The following is a 7,885-nucleotide window of genomic DNA, read 5'->3' as shown; positions in this document are numbered from 1 at the left end:
ATTAATAATGTTAATTAAAATAATTGTAGTCATATATAAAATTAATTTATAAAATAAAATTAATTTATAAAATAAAATTATATTTCATTATTAATGAATGATATTTATAATTAATTATATAAATTAGTAATATTATTATTAATTAATACAACTTATATATATAATTTATTTCAGACACTAATTTATAATCCTATCCTTCTAATTTAAAATATGATTTTATTAAAATTATGATTTGATTAAAATTATAATTATTAGTATTTTAATTTATATAAATAATTAATAATGTTTTAATATACAAAATAAAATAAAATATAATAATACATAAATTTTAATTAATATATTGTTTTATTTATATAAGTTAAATTATAAGAATTATATATAAAATAATGCAATTAATAAATTATTTAATTTTATAAATATAATATTTATAATTAAAATTAAATATTTTAAAATATAATATTAAAAATAAATATTAATTTAAATAATATAAATTAAAATAAAATATAAATATAAAAAATAAATTATATAAAAAAATGTGAGTCTTTTTATTAATTATTTAAAATTTAAATTATTAATAATACATTAATTAATAAATATATGATAATAATTTTAATTTTAATAATATAATAATATATATTTATAATTTTATCCATTTTCTTATTTAAATTACCCTCCCTATATTAATATTATTAAATTAACACGTGTTTCTAAATCTTAAAATATAAATATAAAATAAATAAATTATATAAATATAATTGTGACACTTTTAATATTTTATCATAAACTTTTATTAATTAATTAATTTAATTTTAAAAAATAATAATTTAATTTTGATAATACAATAATATTTTTTAAAGTATTAAATTAATAAATATTAATAAAATTATATTAATTTAAAATAAAAAAAAGAAGGATAATATTTTATATTTAACCTATTTAATTAATAAAATATTAATTATTTAATACCTTTAACATATTAAACTAATTTTTGACAATTTAATTTATACTATAAATAATCTCTAACAATAACATTTAATAATATACAATTTTATTTATTAATAATATACAATTTTATTTATAAGTTATATTTATATCTATTTATATAAAAAGTTTTTTCATCGTAAATTAATGTATTTATGCCTATTTACATTTTATTCGTATTTAATAAATAAAATAACTTTAACATATTTAAACTTAATAAATAAATAAATAATATTAAATATAAATTTTATAAATTAAATAAATGTATTGTTTATAAAATAAATAGATTAAAGTAATTTATTAATTAAATAAAAATTTAATTTATAAAATTAATATTAATTAAAAAGCATTACTATTACAATACTCCTAAAAATTATAATTTTTAATTATATTAAATAAAAATTAATAATATATTAATTATAATAATTTTTCTTACAAAAAAAAATATACACTATTATAAAATTACAAGTTACACATTAAATCTGAATTTTATTAAAAACTCAATTGAAACATAATGTTCAGTCAATTAATTTTACATTTTCTTCTTATTTTTTTAATAAAATAATAATTATTATATTAATTTAAATTATATTTTTTCAATCTAACAATTATATTGAAATTCCTTTAATTATTTTTTAGATATTTCCCAAAAATAAATGTAAATATTATTAATACAAATAATAATATTTTTAAATATACCGTATATAGATTTCTCCAAATTCTGCTACATCTCCCTCTTCTTTAAAAATTTTATAATAATAATATTAATACTAATATTAATATTAAAAATATTAATAATAATATTAATATTAATAATACTACTAATATTAATATTAATAATAATATTAATAATAATATTAATAATAACACTAATAATATTATTATTATTATTAATAAAATTATTATTATACTAATAATAATACTAATATTAATAATATTAATAAATAATAATATTAATAATAATAATATTATTAGTATTATTATTAATAATATTATTATTAATGTTATTATTAATATTATTATTAATATTAATAATATTAATAATAATAATAATATTAATAATACCTTTAATAATTTTTGGTTATTATCTTTTAAAATTTATTTTATTTAAAAATTTATATTAATTATATTAAATAAAAATATATACATAATATAAATAAAATTATAATATATTATATTATCTTATATAATATTTAAATTATAATAGTGTTGATTTATAAATTTAGTATTTATTTATTTATTAATAAAATTTAATATTAAAATATTTTTATTCTTTTTATTATTTTTATTTTTATTATTTTTATATAAGGTCTAAAATAAATATATAAATTTGAAAAATATTAATACCAAAATAAAAAATTATTTTTTAGACAAGATAGTGAATTTGTGCTCAAGAAATTTTCATTCATTTATAAAAACAAAACAAAAAAGTCAAATTTATTTAAATTCTGGTTTAAGTGATATTGTTTAAAATCTTTGAACTAAAATGTTAATTTATTATATAGAATTAACTAAACTTTATAACTAATTTAATATTACGGTTACCAATTTAAACCATTTATAAGATTAATTTTAAGAGTTAAAATAGGAAGTTAGAGTGAATTGATTTTGGTAACAAATTTACACTTTAATCTTTAATATTAATTCAACTTAAACTTCATATAAAATTTTCATGGCAAATGAAATTTTCATATTTGGTTCCATTTTTTCAAATTTACAAGAAAAATGAATCAGTTAAAAATTTGTAGAACATGCATAATTAAGAAAATAGAATAAATATAAAACATGTTATAGTATAAAGAGTATCTATTATATTAATATTTATGAAAGGTAAAATATTATTAAAATAAAAAAATATATAAGAATAAGACTATCATGTATTAAATTGTATATCATTTTTTAAAACATAATAATATCCACACGAATAATATATATATATTTTTTAAACGCATAATTCTTTATCAAAGTGAATAAATTCACTAAATACTTACTTTCAACATACCCGTCATAAAATGTCAATAATAAGTACAATAATACTAATAGATAGATATGAATTCGAATTATAGTATCAAATATTTCATTAAGTTATTTTAGTCACAAATTCTTCATATTTGTTATTAATTTTTTATTTTTTAATTAAAGAAAACTAACCTTACACCTCACATATTTAATTCTCTTTCCTCATCTATAGAAATCTAAATAAAAACAATTAATTATACAATTAAAATAATTGAAAAAACAACTAAGTATGTTGATTTGTGAAAATATCTTTAGTAAATAAAATATAATAATAATATTTTTTCTAAAGAAGAATTTGAAGATTTTAGAAGGTATCCAAATAAATCTTTGAAGATTCCAAAAACCAAAAAAAATGGAGAGATATCATTCCCCATTCAAACAGATAAATATTCAAGAGTCTCAAGATAAATATTAATGAACCAACTCATTACCACTTCACCTAAGGAATACATCATATTAAACTCATAATCTACCAATTTCTTCCTAAGGAAGGATTTGGTATCACCTCAAAGCCGTAATTTCTCTACATATGTGATATAATTTATAATTATATGATCACATGAAATCATTCTTCATACATACAGTTTGGATCAGTATTTATTCTCTATAATTTATATATTGGTTGAAGAGAAACTTTTAAATTCTCACCCAGAGAAATAAATTACCTTTATATGGAAGATAATAATATAAAAAAATTAAGAAGAAATACAATTTAGGTTTGCGCAGAGTTCTCGACTCATAATATCAATTTGAATGAGAATAGATCCTCGTTGCAAAAAGTTTTGAGGTGTAAGAATGAAGTTTAGCCGGAGATTCGTGAGGTTCCTCCACTTCCATATTGTTATCTTTGAAGTGAAATGAAGAAGATTGGTTTGTATTAATTTATCTTAATGATTGAGAAAATTGTGGCATGAATGTCTGTGGGATTAACGATAATGCAAAGCGCAAAATGATAAAGTCTTTGGTTAACACTTTGAGTTGTTGTATTTATTGTTTCAGCGAGACTAAGATGCAACATACGAATCAATGGATTATTCGTGACATATGTAATTGGAGATTGTGTGGTTGAGAGACTCTTAATTATGTCGAGGCATCATGTGGATTCTGGTAACTTTGAATGAGGATTTATTTGAGAAAATTGACGTTAATATAGATTAATTTTCGGTTAGAATTCAGTTTTAGAACCGTAGAGATAATTTTCGTTGAGTATTTTCTGCGGTGTACGGACATGTGCTTTTTAATCTTAAGTCTTATTTTTTTAATGAGTTTGTGGAGGTGACAAGTATTTGGGATCTACCTATTATTTTTGCGGGGATATGAATAAAGTTAGGGTTCTTACCGAGACAAAAAGGAACATGTAGACTCATAAAGCTTATGCGTGAGTTTTCTAAGACAATCGAAAATCTGGAGCTCGTTGATTTGCCTTTGGAAGGAGGACAATTCACATTTAGAAGAGATAACATACACAATGGGATTGTGCAATCTCGCATTGATAAATTTATTGTGAGTAACTCGATTTTCCATGGTGTATCTAATATATTCTAGAAGGTCTTACCGTGGAGTTCTTTTGATCATCATCATATCCTTATTGAGTGGTGGGAGGTGGTTCCAACTAGTCAGCCTTTTAGATTCAAGAACAAGTAGTTGACTAGAGATGGAAGGGTGGTGGGCGAGTGAGGTCGTGTTTGGCTCCACATTCTCTAGACTATTTATTAAGCTTAAAAATCTACAGAAGTTGCTAAAAAGTTGGTTTGTCGTGCATTGTTTTGCTCCAAGGTTGAGGCTTTAAGTCGTGAAATTTTATCAATTGATGGCGCAGAGGAAGTTTGTGTTCTCTATATTACAGAAATTTCTATACATATTCATCTAGTGAGCAAGTTACTTGAAGTACGTAAAGAGGAGGAAATTGGGACGAGACAACGTAGTAGAGCGATTTGTTACGGGAAGGTGATAAAAATACCAAGTTTTTCTATGGCATCTCTAAAACACAAGTGAGAAATATCGTTATTAACTCGATACTCATTTTTGGTGTTGTGCATGAGAACGAACCAAATATATCTAATAGTATTATTCAATTTTACAAATATTTGTTTCAGGAAACAAATATTTTTGCATTAGTTTTGCATCTATAAATGCAAATGAGAAATGCATGTTGAAAGCTCCTTTCTCTATTGAGGAGGTGGATACGAAAATTATGGATTGTGATAGTGATAAGTCTCCCAGGAGCGACAATTTTATTTTGGCTTTTTTTAAAAAGGCTCGGGAGTTCCTTAAGGCTGATACATGGTGGCTATAAATCACTTCTACCGATTTTCATCTTTTGAGAAAAGTTGGAATTCTACGTTAATTGTCATAATTTGTAAGGCAGACAGAACTATCGACGTGAAGAATTTTTGACCCATCAGTTTGGTTACATCATTTTATAAGATTATATCGAAATGTTTGGCAAACAGAATACGTTGAATTTTAGGTACGGTTATCTCTGGAAATTAGATGACTTTTATCAAAGGCCGTCAAATTTTCGATGCGACACTATTCGTCAATGAGTGTACTGATTCGGCTAACTCTAGAGGCGATAAATGTACTTTTGTCAAACTCGATATCGAGAAAGTATGTGATCATGTTAATTGGGAGTTCATATTTGATATTATGACTATAATGAGTATGTGGGAGAAATGGATCAGATGGATTAGATTTTGCATTTCGACGGTGAAATTCTTTGTTATCGTGAATGAAGATCTCATGATTTTTTTGAGAGTTCAAGGGGTTTAAGACAAGGGGATCATTTTCCCCTTTCTAATTTGTTATTGTCATGGAAGACCTTTCTAGAATGATGTCGTTTACTGAGAATGCGGGTTTGTTTCGTGGGGTAGAGTGCGGCGCGAGACGATCTCCGTTATCTATGTCTTATTTATTATTTGCAGATGACACTCTTTGTATGATTTAGGCTACTAAGAGAAATGTAAATCACATTCGTGGTATTCTTTGGTTATTTGGAGCGTGTTCGGGACTACGTGTTAATTTGAGTAAGTCTGATATATTCTTCTCTAATTCAGTTTTGTCTAGGAAAAAGATTAGATTGACATGTATTCTGAGATTTAAAATTGGATCTTTTCCGTCTACGTATCTCGGGCTCCCTCTAGAGGCTAAAGCTAGCTCAAAAGCTTCTTGTGACCCGATCATCAGTAAGATGGAGAGGAAGCTTCTCATATGAAAAAGTAAGATAATTTCAAAGAGAGGTCGTTTAGTCCTTATCAAAAGAGCTCTTTCTTTAATGTCAACTTATATGATGTCTCTATTTGTCCTACCAAAGTCTGTGGTCGTGAAGATGAAGAGAATTATGTGTAAATTCTTATGGGGATCGTTGATTTCTCATTTTCTCATTTAGTGAGTTGTGATAAGGTTAAATTAATAAAAGAGTAGGAGGGACTGAGAATTCGCGATCTTGTTTATTTTAATAATTATATCTAAGCAAAATAATATTTGGGCTAAATTGATTAAATGTAAATATGGTCAGGACTAGTTGGTTCACCAAAAATTCTTATAGACTCATGGGATGCAACATTTGGAGTGGTATTTATACAATGTGGAAGGTTTATCGAGAGCATTCAATTTTTATTGTGGGTGATGAAAGTTCGATTAGTTTTTGAGACGACACTTGATATAGTGGTAAGTGTTTGGCGAAGATTTTTCCCGAGCTTGATTATATTTCTATTTGTAGAGATTAATTGATCAAAGATATATTTGACATTCGATCTAGTGGTTTTACTAATCGTATCAGATATATAAGAAGATTGAACAAATGAGAAATATTAATGCTCAACAAAAATCATAGAGATAAGATAGAAATAAATAAAGAATTGTAAAATATTATATTAAAAAAATAAATTATTGGGAGTATCAAGTGGTTTTTCCTCATATCTCCTATTTCCGTGTCGAGCAGGAGTTTGTTTTTCCTCGTATCAAGAGAGACTGAAGGATGGCGTTTCTTCTTCTTCATATATCTGTCCACACTTAGAAGTTCTTTATGTTTATGATCATTGAATATTTGAAGCTTTAGAAAACTGTCAATAACTTTCATCATACTTGGTCGACCTTTAGAAAAGTTAGATATACAGTGCACGGCCAACATTGAAAGGACTTCTCCGTCACGTGAACATAAGAGAAGCCTAGATCTCTAAATAAGTGAATGATTGATTTGTCACTTTCCATTTCCTCTGCTCCTTTTGACAAGAGACTTACAAGAATAAGGCCAAATGCAAATACATCACTCTTACTTGTCCAGGTTGCTGCCAAAAGCATAGCTTTCAAATGCAGCACTCTCTATTAGAGAGAAAAAATAAATAAATAATAACAAAAAGGTATAGTTCCCACATAAACATGTTTACTTATCTTCCAATATCAAACACAACTAGGCTAATTAGGAAACCTGTTTCTTTATCCAAAATCTAACAAAAAAATATGGATGCGGTTTTGGTATAAAAAAAATTGAAGGTAAATTAGGATAGTTTTGATAAACACATAATGTAAAGGTAGAGATGAGGATAGTTTAGAGATTGTATTATTAAAAGTGAAACATTGACCCAAAAGTTATTTGTAAACAGGGATGCTCATGAGAGGGCTGCAAATGAGTCAAGCCGTTCGTGAGCTGCTCGCGAGCCGCTCGATCAAAGTTCGGCTTGAGCTTGACTTTGATCGAGTTCGAGCCGAGCTCGAGCCGGCTCGTTTAATATTCGAGCCGAACTCGAGCTCATATAATGCTTGTTCGACGGCTTGTCGAGCTTTTTCGAGCCTGATAATATATAATATATTTATTTATTTATTTAATATAAAAAAAACTTAAAATTTAAAACAATTTTTTTTCTCTATTTTCAAAGCCCATATA

Source organism: Impatiens glandulifera, chromosome 5, assembly GCF_907164915.1.
Source record: "Impatiens glandulifera chromosome 5, dImpGla2.1, whole genome shotgun sequence".
NCBI lineage: Eukaryota > Viridiplantae > Streptophyta > Magnoliopsida > Ericales > Balsaminaceae > Impatiens > Impatiens glandulifera.
Note: the sequence above shows the minus strand (reverse complement) of the source record.